This window comes from Schistocerca americana, chromosome 5, assembly GCF_021461395.2.
Source record: "Schistocerca americana isolate TAMUIC-IGC-003095 chromosome 5, iqSchAmer2.1, whole genome shotgun sequence".
NCBI classification, from domain to species: Eukaryota; Metazoa; Arthropoda; class Insecta; order Orthoptera; family Acrididae; genus Schistocerca; species Schistocerca americana.
This window is the reverse complement of record NC_060123.1, coordinates 364,798,032-364,818,843: the sequence shown is the minus strand read 5'-3', so window position 1 is coordinate 364,818,843 and position 20,812 is coordinate 364,798,032. Positions and strand designations below refer to the sequence as shown.

General features: G+C 36.2%; 1 protein-coding gene across 1 annotated transcript in view; it reads right to left on the bottom strand.

Annotated features, from left to right (window-relative positions):
- The window catches only part of LOC124615472 (Krueppel homolog 1-like), a 65,094-nt gene extending 50,511 nt beyond the window's left edge, over nucleotides 1-14,583 (bottom strand). The window contains exon 1 of the mRNA XM_047143392.1: nucleotides 14,457-14,583. The gene's annotated coding sequence lies outside the window, so the exon portion shown is untranslated. The remainder of the gene's footprint in view (nucleotides 1-14,456) is intronic.
- Between the last annotated feature and the right edge of the window lie 6,229 nt (nucleotides 14,584-20,812).

The following is a 20,812-nucleotide window of genomic DNA, read 5'->3' as shown; positions in this document are numbered from 1 at the left end:
TTATTCTAAATCGTTTTGCACTTTGTTTTGATGACTTTATTAGTCGATAAATGACAGCATCATCTGCAAACAACCGAAAACGGCTGCTCAGATTGTCTCCCAAATCGTTTTTTAGGTAAGGAACAGCAAAGGACCTATAACACTACCTTGGGGAATGCCAGAAATCACTTCTGTTTTGCTCGATGACTTTCAGTCAATTACTATGAACTGTGACCTCTCTGACAGGAAATCACAAATCCAGTCACATAACTGAGATGATATTCCATAAGCACGCAATTTCAATACGAGCCGCTTGTGTGGTACAGTGTCAAAAGCCTTCCGGAAATCCAGAGATATGGAATCGATCTGAAATCCCTTGTCAGTAGCACTCCACACTTCATGTCAGTAAAGAGCTAGTTGTGTTTCACAGGAACAATGTTTTCTAAAGCCATGTTGACTGTGTGTCAATAGTCAGTTATCTTCGAGGTAATTCAAAATGTTCGAACACAAGATATGTTCCAAAATCCTGCTACATATCGACGTTAACAATATGGGCCTGTAATTTAGTGGATTACTCACACTACCTTTTTGAACTTTTCATAGTAACTTAATCCCTTACTCTACTTTCCTGTCTCTGATGAATTCTACTAGCATTACTCAATTTCTGCTGTTAGTGAAATTACCCTCTGTTCATCTGACCTGATATTGTTATTTTTTTCCATTTCTTTCACTAACCCTCCCTTTATCGAGACTGGGCATTGCATTTCCCTTTTCACATATATTCCATCTTTTTTCAGTTGTTCAGAAAGCCAGTTGGTTTATTCTTATAGAAGTTTTCATGAATTTTTTCTTTCTCACAATAGTGTACAATAATGCTGAACTAGGAATTCTTCACATTTTCTCAAACATTTTTTATTAATTCTGCTAGTATATTGTCAATATCTATCTTCTCCTCCCCCCATCCCCCATCAGATCATGCAGAGCTTTGTCAAATCGATCCTTGATATTTGTCAGTACTACTTCATTATTATTACCCCTTCATGTTTGACTTCTTTATTACTACATAGGCTTTTGACATTTTCAATTTCATCATGATGAAAAGCTACTCTGTAGTATGCAGGAGGAGCAGCCATAAATGTGCTAGAAACTTGAATTTGTCTTGGCAGGCGTTTTTTGCATTGGAATACAACCCACAAAAAAACTTTTTGGAAATTTCAGAAAATCTGCCTTCTGATTCCGCTGAGCACATGGAAAAAAAAAATCAAGTTACAAATTGCTCAGGATGTCAACAATATTGGGGTATGATACACATACCTGATGAACATTAGTGGTTATGTTGCTATGGGTAACTCTTTCCAGTTTTTCTTGTCAGTGGAAAGAATACTTTGAGGTTCCTTGATGTACACAATTTTTATAAAACAATTACATAGTCGTGTATTTTTAAGATAATTTCGTTTCAGACCTGGAATGTTTAGAACTCATTCCTTTTAGCACTGGGATTGTCCCCTCAAAATGATTACCTGCTTTGTTGTTTAGATAGTATTCGTCATTTTTGGCATACTGGTGAGAGCACAAAATACTATCTTTATTAGCTGGGAGCACAACAAAAATATGCACCTTTTGTGTCTTTTACCAAACAGCCTGAACCCATTCAAAGCCAAAACCAGTAAGTTTCTACCACTCTTTCTGCATAAAATTAATTTACCTAACGAAGTCTATGAACTATTCTTTTATTGTAAAGCTAACATCAGTATTTGCTTTGATATACTGTATTCCAAGAGTTGTCAGTAGTCTCATCAGTGAATCAGCATAATACTTCACTTCCATTGATTTCTTTCATGAACATTTCTTGGGTTGTTGATCCACATATGCTGACCAAAAAAAATTGAACTTTTTGACAAATGTGTTTACATGTTTTCTTAAATGTGTTGTAGGTTTCTTCAATAATTTTAACACAGAAATGAATCAGTAATTCCAAAATTCCCAGTTAAAAAGTTTTCAGTGAAGTAAAATATCAAAAACATTGCATACAAACATTTGTTGCATTGATCTGAATTAGTTATATAGCCAATCAAATTCAATCACTTTCCGACACTTTGCGATAAATAATACTGGACAGCAATAAATGCTGTTCTGCAGACTCTGTCCCCTCACCCCCCCCCCCCCCCCCTTTTTACTTCCACAGAATTGCAAACTATTTTGGTAAAATTTTTAAGTACTTTTAACGAAAAATACCGCTTTATCTGGTCAGTTCAAACAGCTTGCAGAACTTATGATGTCTTCCTTTTTAAAAGAGAAGAAAATATAACAACCATCAATCAAATGACCTGAAACTTTCAGTCACCTTCACCAAAAACATCTTTTAAATTTGCACTTAAAAACCTTTACCTGTTCATATTACAATTTTCATTCATTACCCAAATGTTAACGTGAATCTTATAGTACAGCGATATTTTGACAACTAGCTGTGTGTTTATCACCAAGGAAATGTGTTCACTCGACTATTTTTTAAGACAAACTTGAGAGACAAGGAATGATTCTCCTTGTTTTAAAATAGCCCTAAAATTAGCAATTTCATGTACAACTATAGCAGCATTTACATTTAGAACAGGATGTTGTAGACTAGAAACACTTGAAGATGAATAGCACGGAAGTGTTTGTATTGTATAACACACAAGCTGTCCTATTTAACTGGAACTAGCAAACAGTCTGTTGGCCTATATCCACTTCTAAAGCTAGTTTGTTCTTTTCTTGATCCTTAATCATTTCTAATGGAAGCACTATCATCCACCGGTGCCTTTCCTGTAATGGCTTTACACATCTCGTATGCCATTTCCTCTGAAATGTCATTGTTTTAATTATTAATTATCTGGGTTTTTGATTTTTATCTTGCACTACATAAACATTTAATGAAATCACCAAATGCTTTTGTATCCATTATTAGTTACTGTACCACCTGCTGTTTTAATGTATCAAATGCGATGTCTACTAAACATAAGTCTCTATTTTGTTTCAATCATATTCTTATTGTTTTCATTATACCTGCTCAGAACCTCACAGACACAGGCCTGAAGTTTTGCATTCAGTTTTACATATTTTGCAATGCTCCAGTTTATGTTTACTGAACAAACCTCAGTTGCCTTTTAATAGTTAGTTTGTTCCATTCGATTTTCTTCCCCCCCCCCCCCCCCCCCCCCCCTTAGTTACATTTGCACCTGATCCCATCTTTGTCAAATTTTGACCCGATTCTTCTCTGTTGGTGTAAGCATAAATTTCTAAATTTAAGCTGGTGTACAACAGCTCTATTCATAAATAAATTATCAAAATCTACATTTACGATTTCCTGTATGAAGATATTGTTTCTTTCTATCTTTGTGTGCACTTTTTTCCTGTATCTTATCAGTCTTTGATCACTTGAAATTATTGCATCTGTACAATTTACTTGTTTCATAAACTATACAAAACTGTAATGACTAGTCATAGCTGTGGTTGCCCCATGTATGACATTGTCTGCATACACAAGATGTGCCCATCTTAAAACATTTCAGTATTTCAACTGACTATAGAAATGGTAATTATTTTCCATCTGTTGTAAATAATGACATTCCTAAATTTTAAATTATGTAACGGACCCAATAGCCACAGTTTCATGAATCAAAGCTAATTTTATTTATATTTTTGATAAACCTTCAGTGAAATGTACTCATAGTGGTGAGATTGGATGGTACATTTTACAAAAGTATATTTTGTGTGTGGTATTAGCAAAAGACATTTCTGAGTGGACAAAGGTGTCATCAATCTAAGTTATATGTTCCATAGCCAATTGCTTTAAGTACGAAAGTGCAATGTGGTGAGAAATGATTCAGTGTCCTAGTTGCTGAACATAACCCATTTTTACATCCATGGAAACATGTTGACTATTTTCCAATGTTCGTATAGAGTAGTAAAAGTGACTTTACTTTAATAACAGCACTAACTGATTTGTGGAACTTGGTTTTAAAGTTAACTGAGCTCCCAGACCAACTTAAAAAGAAAAAAGTACACATTACATCACCTTTCTGAGCGACAAGCTAGCACAACAATTATGGATACTTTCATTTGAACTGTGATGGAATAGTTATAAGAAGTTCATTATAGAATGTATGGACCAAAAATTGGTTGGAAGTTAAAGTGCTTAACTCCTTAAAGAGGTGCCTGAAACTTCATTGTTTATGAATAACCTAAAATACTGCCACTCACTCATTGTGTTGAACATGGAGGCAATTACCTCCTGAAGGGGGTAAAAATCAAAGTGATTCAATAATGGTTTAGTTATGAGTAAATTATTGTTAAAAATAATCCCCATTGTCACTAATTCATAAGACTCGAGTATCTATTAGATCATGATTGTCAAGCTTCCTCTATGCTTTTCCATACATTATGTTCTCCTGCTACACATATCCGCACTGGTCCCCAGTATTTTCTCTAGGAATAAACTTGGTTCCATTAAGCTGTTGCCTAGGATCCCCTTGTTACTTGGAATTCACCCAATAAATTTCTTCACCAACATACCAACTGTTTAACTGGCTACATATTCCACCCATCTCCAATTCATTTGCATTACAGTCCTCATCATATCTTACATTCTCATCTGTTCTCTGATCTATTTGTTTGTTTTCCCCTATCCCCAAATAATTTCCATTATGCAGCTCTCCATTTCCACTGAGGATCTGTCAGTTTCTGAATGGTTTCCACATTTAAAGTCGATATATTGCTGCTATAAGCCAAAGCTGGTACTGTACACTGATTGTAAACTTTCAGTTTTTTGTGTTTATTTTTGTACCCCGGACAGTACAAAAAGTTATTTACAGAGTATTTACAATACGTTTAGAGGTGGCTTCTACATGATGTATTGATTTTGAGGTGCAGAATTTGTAAGTCTTGATTCCTAAAATACAGGTATCTTCAAACAGACCAATAGATGTACTACATATTTAAGCTTTCCACATTCAAAGATTGCATCTTGAGTAATGTTTCCCAACATGTCACAGAAATGACATATTTCAGTTTACAGGCTATTCAAGGTCTTTCACGTCTGGTAAGGTGGTTGGAAACAGCAGCAGGCTCTTCCCTTAGGCTCTGAATACATCTTCCAGGTGTCTTGTTTTACCAGAGTTCTGTTTAACGAGTGAAAGGAAATGATGCAGTTGGAAGTTGTGCTCACTTTCAAATGTGGAATGTCTGGGCTGATCAATCTACTTTCTCTTATTTAGCTTTGCCACTGATTGTTTAACATTAGGGGATACTGTGTGTACAAGATGGTAGAGTTAGTAACCTAGTATTGTTCATAGGCAATCTGTTAAGATGCAGTCTACCTCACGAGAGCAGTGTCAACCTATATGACATTTGCGGAGTTCTCACATATTGTATTCTGCCAGGGAAAAGCATTGAGTTGGAGCAGATGTACATACAACATTTGGTTGTTCCGCCAGTGTACTGTTGGTAAGCTTCTGTTAATATTATTTCAGCTGCAGACTTTGAGTTTAATGTTCTCATACTGACTTTGAAAGTGATGTGTGGCACTGTGTTACTCTTGAAATACTTAGGAATGTCACAATGTTCCACTTGTTTTCCTCTCCACATTACATCCAACTTCCTTCTAGCTTGTCCATTACTCAGGTGAAATGCACAGCTCTGTTTTGGTTGGATTAGGTTTTAGGTGATTGTTATCATGGTGGTCTGCCAGGTCTTCGAGGGCTGTAGCCAACATTTCTTCTTCACATCCTCAAACATACTTCCTTGAGCAGGAATATTGTGCCTTTGACATAAACTGAAGCTCTTGAGTTCATTTTAACTGGATTGTCATCAGTGTAGATACTGTATAGCCATGGAGTTAGCACACTGTCTTCATGAAGACCCTTCTTCTGAATTCTGCATTGAATTTACAAGTTTGTCAGGTGACTACAAATCACCTATTTTGCAGTAGACATTGGATGAAGTGTAGTAAGCAATAATGACCTGTAATTTGTCCTCACTTGTAACCATTCTCTCACACACAGCATAATTTTCTGGAGCAAAATCCTGTTTAATGATGATATAGTCTACATTTCCAATATTTTGTTCAGTATAACTTTTTTCCAATTACTTGAATAGGTGACAGAGAGTCAAGACTGGCTGTGAATTAGTGGGGTCTGCCTGATCAATCCCAACTTTCTGTAAAGCCACACTTTTGGTTTTACACATTGTACAATTTAGTTTATTAAATACTCCAGGCCAGCATTACTTTTCCCTTTATTTATTATGTTGTCCATCCAGTCACAATAGTCATTAAATGTAATTAATTATAAAGTTTATCTAAAAACAAAGATGATGTGACTTACCAAACAAAAGTGCTGGCAGGTCGATAGACACACAAACAAACACAAACATTCACACAAAATTCAAGCTTTCGCAACCAACGGTTGCTTCATCAGGAAACAGGGAAGGAGAGGGAAAGACCGAAAGGATGTAAAGCCCACATCCTTTTGTCTTTCCCTCTCCCCCCGGCTTACCTCCATAATGAAATGAACTATTCTTCAGAAACATTTTGTCAACTTGAGCCATAAAGATCTGCTTTATTTCATGAAATACCTTTTCCATTATTACACAATCTAACCATTTTATCTTCAGCATTCTCCTGTAACATCACACTTCAAAAGCTTCTATTTTCGTCTCTGTGTTATTTACTGTCCACATTTATATAATAATATATTTTTAAAATCTCACACTGCTGCTTGTATCTTTTCTTATCAGCAGCTGAATGTCAACCATTCTCCAGAAATTGGAGGCAACAGCAAATTCTCTAACATCCAGTTGATACAGTTAATTCAAAGATATTTGAATTAAGCTGTGTCAGTTATGAAACTTACCAAAATGATTTATTGTTCCGAATATAGAAAGTAAACGCTTTCAATACTGTGCACGTCTTTCATTTTTATGTTCATGCTGCTACACAGTCTGAACAGACATGTGGGGTGTATCAAAAAGAATCATCCAATTTTAAAAAATCATAAGTATTACACTATTTGAGATACGTGCGTGAACATCGTACAGTTGGAAAGAGCAAAATCTCGAGTTTTACATGGTTCCTGTTAGGTAGCAGCAGTGTGTGTCAACTTCAGTTCTATTAAAAATGTTGTCGAGACAACAGAAAGCGTTTTGCGTTCTACATTTTGCACAGTGCAGGTTAGTAATAACTGTTCTGCGTGATGTTTGTATTAGTTATGATGTGGATCCTCCTACAGCACAAAGCATTAGACAATGGCAAACAGGTTGTTTGTGTAAAAGCAAATCGCCGGGCTGTCCCCAAGTGTCTGACACAGATGCCGAACGCATGCACCATATTTTTACAAGGAGTCCACAGAAAGCTGTTCATCATGCAGCTCAACATGCCCTCGATGTCCATCTGGTGTGTGTTGCATTGATGAAACCATACAAAATTCAGCTACAAGATCTTTGTGGAGGTGACAAACAACAGTGTGTGAAGTTATGTAATTCCATTCTCAGCAAGATGGAGGATGACAGGTTTCTTCCATGCTCAGTATTTAGTGAAGAGACAACATTCCATTTAATTGGAAAGGTGAACTATCATAGTGTGAGAATATGGGGTACAGAACAACCACATGAAGTTGTACAACACAAGAGGGGACTCTCCAAAATATTGTGTGTTTCCTGAAGTATCATGGGAAAAGGTGCAGGGCCCATTTTTTCTCTTTGTCGAGAACATTGTTACAGGAAGTACACAGGCCGATATGAGTTGGAGACTGATTTGAATGACTTCATTTATCACCAGCATGGGGCACCGCCACATTGGCATCTGCAAGTGTGGGAATTTTTAAATCAAAGGATTACTGAACAATGGATCAGTCACACTGGACCAAATGATTCATCCTTACATTACTGGGCTCCATGGTCACCCGATCTCACTGTATGTGATTATTTTTTGTGGAGGTTTATAAAAGACTGTTGATGTGCCTTCGTTACCAAAAACAATGAATGAACTGCAACATCGCATAACAGCAGCTGTGGAAGCTGTAACTCAAGACATGCTCGCTTTGGTGTGAGAACAAAAAAGGGGGTATATTGAACACACACACACACACACACACACACACACACACACAACCCCCCCCCCTCCCCGCCACACACACACACAAATTTTTTGGGTCTCCTGTTCATCAAAAAATAAAATTCATTGTATGTGTTTTAATACACCCTGTATATTGGTTCTATTTTTCCCAATTGAAAATATTTTATGATTTATGATAGGAGCTGGCTACAAAGATATAATTCAGTAGAGCAGCCTATTTGATCTAAACAGCGGAAAAGTACACAATGTCCCAGGAACCTATCCGCTGCTCAACCAAACCACTGAGAACAGCTAGCTAACCCACTTGTTCTTTCCTTCATGAATTTTTTACTTGGATGGATCTATTTTAAATCATAAAATTTAGTATGCAAGAAGTCCATCCATGTTTATGCTACAAGCCATCATTAACCATCATGGAGAAATTCCTTTTAGAACTCAGACACCCAAAGAAAGCTTTGAAAAAGAACAGTTAATCGATACCAGTGAAGACGTATCTAGAATTGCATACGTTCTGTATACTGGTACCATTTCTGGGAAGGTCAGAAGAAAACTCTGAAAAAATTATCTGAAATGTAGGTCCCATATCGGTCCCTCCAGTAAAATTGAAAGACTTACTGTGTTGTATTAAAACTGATTGGATCTCAGAAAAAATGGGTATAGCCCCCCCCCCCCCCCTACATCTCACATTCCCTGAAAATGTAGCATGCCATGTGTTGGACAGACTGAAAAAAAAAAGAAAAAAAGAAAAATAATAAATAAATAAAAAAATAAAAAAAGATGAAAAAAACAAGAGAAGACTTTCTGGGTATATATATATACACAACAATTCAGATTACTTAAATCATGCCAGAAAATACCTCAGCGCTGTCTCCCTCTGTTCACTGATAAATACCTATTAACAGGTTTTTCAGTGAATGGTTTTATTATAACTTTGGTAGTTTGTGTTGTTGTTTAACAGTTCCAGAAAATAGCTTGTAGGGTACACAGTTTGGAGTCTCTATAGTAACCACCAAAATCTGTGTGCACCACCTGAAAATGACACTTTGCTTCAAACAGAAAATACTTGTACACCAGGAATGTCCATTCTGTCTACAGTACTTTGATAGTCCTTCACATATTTAAGATTTGCCTGTGCTGTGTTTGCGGCATAAGGTAGAGAACTGTACAGCCCTCTTGAATAGGTCAGGTGTGGACTACTCATCAGTTGCCACTCAGGTAGCTGACTGTGTGTGGGGTGGACACAAGGCTTTTTTAGATTAGGCGACTCTCCATCCAATCCAGATAATGATAGCTGTAGTAAATCCACAAGTATCCGTGCAAGACCAAAAGAAATGCCTACCACAGCTGACACTATTAACATCCTAATAGGAAACTACTGAAGCATTCGCAACAAAGTGCCAGGGTTTGAAGTGCTCATGAAATTTGATAGCTGTGAGATTTTTGGGGAAAAATTTATTTGTATATCGAAAGTATAGGCAAATGGGAAACAAAGACAGTGTATTTGTTGCAGTAGACAGGAAACTCAAATCCATCATGATAGAAGTTGAAGCTGCCTGTGACACTGCGCAAAACTCAGCATGAGGATATGCCTAAAACGATAATTGGATTCTTCCATCACCCACCAGACTCATCTCCTGATGAACCAAAAACTTTAGAGAAAACCTCAGTTCACTTGAACATAAGTTCCCCCAACATACTATTATCACCATTGGACACTTTAATCATCCAACAGTTAATTGGGGAAATTTACAGTTTTGTTAGTGGTGAGCACGAGAAGACATCCTGTGTAACATTACTAAATACCTTCTTTGAAAACTACCTAACTAGACCAGATAGTTGATCGTGGTGGGTGTTATAATACATCCTGTGAAACTCTGAAACCTACCTTGAACAGATAGTTAGGAACCCTACTCATGATAGAAATATATTGTACCTCTCTTAGGACATCCACATCGAAACTGGGATCAGTGACCATGACGTGATTGTGGCACCAATAATTACCAAAGTACAAAGGACAGCTAAAACAAGCAGAAAGATATATATATGTTCAACAAACTAGATAAAAAAAAACACAGTAGTGTCATAGCTCATAGAGGAATTTTACACTTTCAGCACAGGGCAGGAGTATGCAGAGGAACTATGTCTTAAGATTATTGACCATGCACTGGACAGATATATGCCCAGCGGAACATTTCATAATGGGAGAGATCCTCCATGGTGTAGAGGAACTGTAAAGAAACTTCTAAAGAAACAGAGATTAGTGCATAATAAGTGTAAAACAAGTGTAGGACTATACATAAAGAGAAGGTGACTGAAACACGTTTGGGTGTCAAGAGAGCAATATGTAATGCCTTTGATGACTACCATAACTGAATACCGTCAAATGATATTTCACAAAACACAAAGAAATTGTGGTCGTATATAAAGGCTGTTAGTGGCACCAAAGTTAGTATCCAGTGCCTAGTGAATGAGACAGGAACTGAAATTGAAGGCAGGAAAGCAAAAGCTGAAATGCCCAACTCTTTATTCAAATTTTCCATGACTACAGATTGTTTATGTAATATTAACAGTTATACTAAAAATATCGTGAACTGTGGTATAATATGTTAAAATTACTATACAGTGGAGAGAGATCCACGAAGCATGCAGATATTGTACATGACCATTCCTCTTTGAATACATTATTACATCAATTTGAATCTAGTTTTCCATTAAGACATATGAATATAAATGAGGATAAAAACGAAGAGAGAAGGTGTTAACCTCAAGAATCCAAGTATTATGTACTGTGAGGAGTTAATATATTAAATTTGGAAATATAATCTAGAACTGAAATGGTATTATAGTACAGTGCATATTAATCTTTTTCATGTTGAAACTGAAAGCTGAAAGGAGACAACTACCTGCCACTCTTGCTTCTTTTGTAGTTCACACACACACACACACACACACACACACACACACACACACACACACAGAGTTAAATTATCAGTGTGTGGTAAAGTCAATATTTGTAGTGTAATAGATTGCATACAGCTATTTACCATGTTCCACCCACTTTGCCTCAATAACCTAGTAAGTGAACAAGTAACAAGTGAGAGTAAACCTGTATACATAGCACTCCACAAATGAAGGATATCTTCATAACCGAGCACCTAGAGTACACTGCACTGTCATTGGTAACACACTATACATAGCTCTTTTGTTTTGATAAAGTTTTAACACTTTTGCTAGTCACTTGTACACTCTAAAAGCGGAATTGTTTTAGTTTAATGGAATTAATTTACAATCAGTTTTAAAAGTAACTACTGATAGTGAGTTTTGTACAGTTATGACAAAATACGTTTACTGAATTCAGGAGCCTGAACATGGTACAATTTAACTGCAAAATTGATTGCCTATAAAACAAAACCATATAAATACAGCTGAACGTGTCAGCCCTACAACATCATGAAGAATACTTGTAATTCAAAAGCAAGCCTTACAGAAAGTACTTGCTGTGATAAATTCATGAAATTCACATAAACTTTTATTTAATCAGCTAAAAATTCTGACACTGGCCTAACAGCCCAACCAGTCAGTTATGAAACTTTCCAACATACAATATGAACCTGTTTAGCAGCAACTGCATCAGCCATTCATCTGACACAGGGCAGGGAATCAGTCTATGTTGTAAGCTCATTCTTAACTATCAAAGAAGCATTAGGCCTGTGTATGTTCTAACAAATAATTTCGATAAGCTTCTGTGTGTGAATTTAATATTGTTCATTGTGAAATCTTGTTTTCAGACCCATGTTGAAGAATTTTCAACAAATAAAATTACAGTAATTCTGGCACCTCCATGATCAGGTCTACTTTCAGTCCACTTAACCCAATGATATCATATTTAAATACCCTACTGGTTGCTGTAAAACCAGATTTAATACATATCAGCTATAGTAGTTTGTACACAAGACAGGCGGGAGGGCAATGCGCAGTGGTAACGAACATAATAGCACCTGATGCTCCAGCCAGTAGTGCCACTCTGCTGCATCTGCTTGTAGCACATGCAGATGCATGTAGAACATTTACACTTGTTGTTCATTTTAGTTCATGCATTGAGAGGTTATTGAGCCACTGGGTTACAAAGTGATACTGTATTAAAAAGTGACAGTGATAGTTTTCCAAGCAGATAAATTCTGCTAGCAGAAACAATGGCAGGGTGTAGCACTCATCCCTGAATTGAAGGTTATCAGGGTAGGCAACAGCTGGAGTGTGAGGCATGAGAAAGACATAGCGATCAGACTGGTACCGCCCACAGAGAGCACACTGGCACCGCCACAAAGTATTTTCAGTCTCTCTCTGAGCAGAATGCATCACACTGCCACCTCCTTACATGCACCCCACTATAGCATGATTGTTTTAAACAGCAGCTAGTATGATTGTTGGGCATGGTAGACTACTACAAAGTCTTCTAAATTCAGAACACCACCACATACACTGCCATGCACTTTAACTTCTTTTTCATGTGTGACTACAGCTCATTCTTTGAGTAGATTCAGCTAATGAAGTTATGAGGGATATTAATTTGCTGAACTAAATGAAAAACAAGACGGTACTATTCATATTTTATGACTGTGATTACATGCATGTCTAATTGAATAAAACAATGGTCAGTGAGAACCTATATGGTTTGTTAACTGATATGCTCCCTTCTCTTACTTAAAGAAATGAAACACAAAAGATCTTGAACTTTTCAGAAAGTCATGTTAGCTGTCGGACAGCGATACTGTTTCTGAAATGTAACACTAGTCATACAAAAGGCTTAAAACTGCTTTGCAGCCAACAGCTCAACTGTCAGTTCTACACAATACAAATTATATAACTACAAATTAATAATTTACACATCTGTGAGTACATAAAAGTTCAGTTGTAAAATGTATTGATGCCCAAATGAGCAGCACATTAGAATTGAACCATTGTTGACTACTGACAAAAATATAATTTGCTCAATCTGATGAAATCTTCACACAAAAAGCATACTTGCATATTTTCGCTCCATATTTGGAGTCTAGACAGCTAACTTTTAACAAAGTATTTAATCACATTATAGGTAATAGTAGTAATTGCAAAGGCGCTCATGTCTAGTAGTAAGTCATATTTTTCCAGTCTTTTAACTAATCAAATGAAAGTATATGGTTCCAGAGGACTTTTCAAGTCTCAAACATCTATGACATTATGATGTATACATTTGCTGACTGCAGTGACGAATGAAAATTTGCACCAAGGCCGGAATTCGAACCCGGGTCTCTGCCTAGTGTTTCCAGTGTGTTCAATTATATTGTTTTGTAGTGGCTGCATACCTGACTTTTCCCGCATCATATCTTTCTCAAGACGGGATTATAAGTTAATGACTAGGAACGATGGATTAGTCTTTTAAGCTATTGAAATGCAAACATTTATTTATGGTTACTAAAAGTTTCGATGATTGGTAGTATGAACTATCAGTGCGACAAATAGACTATAATGTTTAATCATGGGTTTTATCGGTGGAAATATGAAGACGGAATCAATATTTAATGATAGACATGCTGTTTTGTGCTGACCATGGCGTATCAATTAAACCATGGTTGCAACTAAACCAGTAGTCAAAAGTATTTTCTCAGCCGTAAACAGTGCGGAGAAACAAATCATCGTATTATGCAAGGGAAAGGCTGTAGTGTTTTGGAGTGATGTTCACCATGGGTAGCAAGTTTTCAGTATTGCAACGCTCAGTGCGTTCCACTACGTAAAACATAATGAGTCTTATTATCAGTCAATACTTTTCAGCAACGATGTCCGTTCCTCAGAAACTTCAAAAGGCCGCATTTCGGTATCCAGTGCAACAAAACACATTCGCAAGTCCAACAAATAAACATGTTCGTCATTTGTTCTGTAGGAGGAAATACAAACTGTAGTGGAAGTGAGAATTATGCAAAATAATTTCATCACCCTGCAAACTGCGTTTTAAATTACGTTTGGGTTTACTATCTACATCATCATATTAGCCTTAGTTCATTGAAATATAACGTTTTTATACCCCCTTTCAAGTTTTTTGTTTTGCATTTCGGAATTTGACCGTTAAAAATCATGGCATATTATACCGTTCACATTACGTTCTTTGTTTTAAAACTGGGTATCAAGCAGGTAGAGAATCAATAGCTCTTCCATGTCCTAATGCAATTTATTTATGGGCCTTCTCAGCATTGTGGTGAATTATAAGAGGAATGTACTTCCTACGTGTATCGCAGGAAACGTAATTAACTTTAAAGATGTGAAGCTGTTCAATAGCCCATCTTACTGAAATTGCGGGACATACATGTTGGGTTCTCTTTTTCACATATGTACTTACTTGTGTTTTTATAAATACGTTGATATGATGCTCAATTGTCTTTTGTGGAAGTATATATTGCACAAAAGAAGATCGAAACAAAATAGTTGCGAAGCTGCGACAAACGGGCACTGTCTTCAACACCACAGGGTAACCAACATACCGGAGAAAGCTGATTGCTGTAGCCAACCAATGCTCTACTGTACTTAAAGAAGATATATTTTGCCTACAGGAATTGAAAGATCTTTGGATCAGCGCAGCGAAAACTTTGTTCTGAATATTTAGAAGAGTTGCAAGAAGTGTAAAAAAAGTTACACATTTCTAATGGCGTCTCTTCCTTCAACAGCTTGTTATTTCAAAGATATTGATTCTTACGTGGCGGTTTCTTTGAAAGATGCAACGTCTCCCAAGGAGAGGACGGATGTATAGCCCTAGTGTAACTGAATTGAATTTGAATATTCATGTAGAACACTAAATGTTCTGTTGATTCCAGAGCTGTAGTGTTTACAGAAATTAATGCGTTTTCTAAGGATCCAAGAAGCTTTAATCCATGGGCATAAAATTACATCTCCCAGTAGAACGGTCCGGGCAACATTAAAGATCGCCGGCAGGCTAAAATACCACAAGCCATACCCACAGATCAGTACGTTCGCTAGCCAAGCTCTTAAGAGTTGTTAGCTATTCTACAATTAGTTACGAGAATCATAACTTCGTAACCGGCAAATGCAATGTAACTATGCGAAACGTGTTTGTCTGATGAATATAAAATAAATTGGTAATACGCATTTCAGTAGTCATCCTTTAATATTGCCATTGCTGTTGTGGTCTTTAGTCCGAAGGTTGGCCAGATGAAGCACTTTGTGCTAGTCTTCCTTGTGTAAGACTTCATCCCTACATAATCAACTGTTATAAAGTAGGATGCGTTCTGTACTTAAGAAACAATGTTTCAGTCCAAAGCAAAATTTCAGAACTAGAACATACAACGTGGACTGCCATCTGTCATAGTGCATCTCTTTCACTCAGTTTTGTAAATGATTTAAATCAAGATGTAGATGTAACTTTATGCTGCAGGGAAGTTTGCCGGTAGCCTTGCTGTTCATGTTGTATATTAAAGACTTTGCAGACAATATTAATAGTAACCTAAGATTTTTGCAAATGATGCAGATATCTATAATGAAGCAATATCTGAAAGAAGGTGCATAAATATTCAGTCAGATCTTGATAGGCTTTCAAAGTGGTGCAAAGACTGGAAGCTTGGTTTGAATGTTCAGAAACGTTTTCATACAATGGAAAAACATAATATCCTATGACCATAGTGTCATTGAGTCTCTGCGGGAATCGGCCAACTTCTAAAAATATGTTGATATCACACTATGTAGTTGTATGAAATGGAACGATCACATAGGCCCAGTCGTGTGTAAAGCTAGTGATATGCTAGGGTATATTAGTAATATACTGGGAAAATGCAATCAATCTACACAGGAGATTGCTTACAAATAACTTGTGAGACCCGTCCTAGAATATTGCTCAAGTATGTGGGACACGTACCACATGGAAATAACAAGGGATATTGAAAACATGTAGAGAATGACAGCATGAATGGTTATAGGATTGTCTGACCTGTGGGAGAGTGTCACAAAGATGCTGAAGAAACTGAACTAGCAGACTCTTGAAGATAGACATAAATTATACTGAGGCATCCTACTTACATAATTTCAAGAACAGGCTTTAAATGATGACTCAAGGAATATACTACAACCTCCTATGTGTCGCTCACATAGGGATCATGAGGACAAGATTATATTGATTACAGCATGCGCAGAGGCATTTAAACACCCATTCTTCCCATATTCCATATGTGAATGGAATTGGGACAAAGCCCAATAAGTGGTACAATGGGCTGTACCCCCTGCCATACACTTCACAGTGGTTTGCAGAGAATAGACATAGATGTAGATGGTCACACACTACAAGTTCCTGATGACCAAAGGAAGTAATTGTACCCAGCCGGTACTGGAACTGGACATTCTTTGTGGAAAGACTAAGCATTGGTACCTCTCAAATAAGATCAAAATAAATTAAGAAAAAACTCATGGTACGATATACAGCTCAGCTAACACATGCACCTGAATCATGAAGACACTGTGAAGTTGAATAGAATAGAATATTTTTATTAGCCTTTCAGTATTTTTCATACAGTTGGCTTCATCAAAGTTTACAGAGGGTTTTAGTTTCAGTACAATATTCAAATAGTTACAGAAAGGGGAGAAAAGGAACTAAAGACCTTTTCTGCAGCATTATGTAAAACAATGTTTTATACAGTAATTAAATACACACATAAGAAAAGAATCACAGTAAATAACTAGCTTATATAATATCAAAACATTTTCTTCATAACTTAGGTAAAACATATATTTTGATGATTAGTTTCTAAGAATTCTTCAGTTCTATAGAATTCGTTGTTTTTTAGCCAGGTTTGCAATGTATTCTTATATTTATTTAGTGGTACTGTACGAGCTGAGCATGGTAACTTATTGAAAAATTGTATGCTTAAGTACTTATAGTTATTATGGACTACAGCAAGTCATGTGGAAGGCAAGTCCAGCAGGTGACTGTTTCTTGTACTGTGTGCATGCACATCACATCTCATGTTCAATTTTTTCAGATTTTCTCTGGCATATATATATATATATATATATATATATATATAGACACACACACACACACACACACACACACACACACACACACACACACACACACACACACTTGGCACTGTCATTACGCCAAGAGATTTAAAATAATTTCTGCAGGACTCTCTGAGTGCTAACCCCTCCATGCACCTGATTGCTTTCTTCTGCCATCTGAAAATACATTCAGCCCCTGGGGAGTTACCCCAAAGCAATATTCCATATTGCAGTTGGGAATGAAAAAAAGCATAGTATGAGTGGAGTAGCAATTGCTTGCTCACACTGTTTCTTAATTTATACAATAAGAAAAGTACTCGTGCTAGTTTACTACATAGATAATTGGTGTGTCCTTCCCATGAGAGCTTTTGGTCTATGATTAGTCCAAGTAATTTCGCTGTTTTGTTTTCATTTTTAGTTACTTTGAGATTAAATATTATTTCTTCTGTTTTTGTTTGATTTATGCACAGTTGGTTAGCCTGAGACCACTAATTAGCCATTTGCATCATTTCTCTATTTTTTCCCAGTACACTCTGTAAGTTCTCTCCTGTACTTATTAATGTCATATCGTCAGCATATAGTATGTTCTTACATGGTATGTAATTCGAGAAGTCATTAACATAGACAATGAACAGAAAAGGTCCAAGAACAGAGCCTTGGGGTATTCCTCTTTCTATAGGGAGTGTTTCTGACCTCTGCTTATTTGCATATACAAGTTGTAACCCATTGCTTAGATAAGATCTGAATAGTCAGTGTGTGTCATCTTCAATGCCATAGTATGTCATGTGACACCGAGTCAAAAGCTTTACTTACGTCAATAAGTGTTCCAGACATCGATACCCTTTTTTCATACCCTTCATAAACATTGCTTACCAAAGCTTCTACTGCTTTTACAGTTGACAGGTGTGACCTGAAGCCAAACTGTTGTTCATTTAAAATTTTGTTGGTTTCAAAATACCCGTATACCTGCTTATGCACACAATTTTCTACTAACTTGGATATGATTGGTACTATTGAAATGGGTCTGTAGTTATTTGGGAGGTTTCTTTCACCTTTTTTATGCATAGGCAATGTAACTGTGAGCTTAAGACAGTCGGGGAATATTCCTTCATCAAGTACTCTGTTTGATAGTGAAAGAAGTGGCATTTCAACTTCTTTTGCTATACATTTAATGATGAGATTACTGAGTCCATAATAATCTTCTGTTTTGGAATTACTTAATTTGTTTATTGACTTATGAATATCATTTAATGTGATTCGGGTCCAAGTGAACTTCTCACTTCTTGTCTGTTTTGCACAAGTGAGCAATGCTTCTGCATCAGAGGCAGAATTGATGGGTGGGGTGGTGATGCTATTTACAAAATATTCATTGAGAATATTGAAGTCAATAGGGATACTCCTTTCTTTATTGGTATTATTAATTTCCCTTTTAATGACAGTCCAGGCAGCTTTACATTTATTTTTAGAATTTAAAGTATATTCATCATTTGCACAGCACTTAGCATTTTTTATTTCTAATCTGTAAAGGTTTCTCATTTTAGTGTAATTTTCCTTGTCCCTATCACTGTTATGAGATTTGTCTTTCATAATCATCAGTAGTATTCTGAGTTTGTTAAGTTGTGGGGTGTACCACTTGTTAGTATTTTGTTGCTTATGAGTAATATTACTCTGGTACCTTTTGGTTACCAAGGGGCATGTCATTTCTACTATATGCTTGATCTCTGTCAGGAAAATGGAAAAACATTTATTAATCATTTTCTTGTTATCCATTACATGAGTCCAATCAATTTCTTTTAACTGGTTTATCATTTTGTTTACATTGGATTCACCTAGAATTCTATATGTCACTTCTCTCTCTGTAGAACTGAAGGCTGACTTTTCTATTTGAAGCCATAGCCCTGCATGATCTGATATACCTAATTCTATTACATCACATTGTATGGAGTCTCTTTGTACATTGCTAATTATGTTATCAAGGCATGCGTTCAGTCTAGTACGTTTTTCATTGAGACAGTAATAGTTTAATGACTTCAGAGTGTTAATCATATGAATTACATTTTTTCTCTTTGCCCTTATGTCTATGTTAATATCACCTACAATTACAATTCTATGCTGTTTATATTTTGACAACAACAATATTAAAGTATTAATTTTTTCTATAAATACTATCTCATCAGAGCCTGGGATTCGATAGATTGAGACAATTACAGTTTTCTGTTCGTGCATTACAACACCGGCTACTTCCATTGTAGCTTCAAGGCATATTCTACGAAGGTCTATTACTGAGTAATGCAATTCAAGGTTACTTTTGACATATGTTGAAACCCCACCATGTGTAATACTTTTTCTGCAGTAGCTTGTAACTAACGAATATCCAGGAGGAACACACAAGTCTATTTCAGTGTCTTTCATCCAGTGTTCATTGATGCATAGAACACTGCAGTTGATTTTATCTAGCCGGTGTTGTAATTCATTGATTTTACACCTAAGAGATTGTACATTTATATGAAGGAGGAGGAAACTGTCACTGCTACATAATGGTATTCTACTTTCACAGAACTTTCTGTTTTCATTTATTTTCGCTACATGATCTAGGGTTGCACAATTATTTGAATGAATTAGACTGCTGCAGTTTCCACTTAATGTGGTTTCTAACTTTCCTTCATCTGCAATTTCGTTTTCTCTAAAAAACTAGGTGTACAGTCATGCCCTGTGGGACTGTCTTTTAAGATAAGGCTGCTGCGTGCTCGTATTTCATTTACAACTTTGTTTATCTCCTGACACAAAAATGTTTTACCATGGAATTTAGATGCTCACCATGTTCAGTGTGCAAATTTCTTTCAAGTCTGCTAATATCCAATACATTGCATTTATCATAAGTGGAACATAGTTGTTTGATTTTAATATTTGTTTTACGAATCTCTTTGTTAACACATGAATTATAGATCAAGTCATGTCTATGAGGTATCATCACATCAATAGTGTTTTCCACCTTACTTACATCTAAAAAATTTTGTAATAGATAGCAAACTTTTGTGAATAGATACTCTGATATGTATGCAAAAAAACAGTAATATGTTGACTGGAAACAGTACTTACTGACCAACGTCTACTAACCATGTATCTCTGTTCCACACTTATGTTTCTCTCTCTCTCTCTCTCTCTCTCTCACACACACACACACACACACACACACACACACACACACACACACAGGGGGGGGGGGGGGGCACAAATGTGCCAAAGGGTGCTGAATACAAGAGAGAATTTTGATGATGGCCCTGAGAATGTTCAGTTCACTAACCTTGTTGTAAGTGAAGACCTTATTTTGGAGAAATTTAAAAAAATAAACAAAAACAATCACCACTATAATCAATAAAGTAGTTGTTTTGACAGGTGACAGAAATGAATCATCAACTGATCCATCTTTAAGGCAAGTTGGATATAAATTTCTTTTCTCCCTAGTTCAATTCTGTACTTTGTTTGTTGTTCGATCTACCCACTTAATCTTTAACATACCTGTGCAGCACTGCATTTCAAAAAATTCTATTTATGATCCATGTTTCACCTCTGTACATAGCTATCTTCCAACAAATACCTTCAGAATAGACATCCTAACACTTAAAGTTGTATTTCATGTTATCAAATTTCTCATTTTCTGAAATGTTTTTATGCTACTGCTAATCTGTG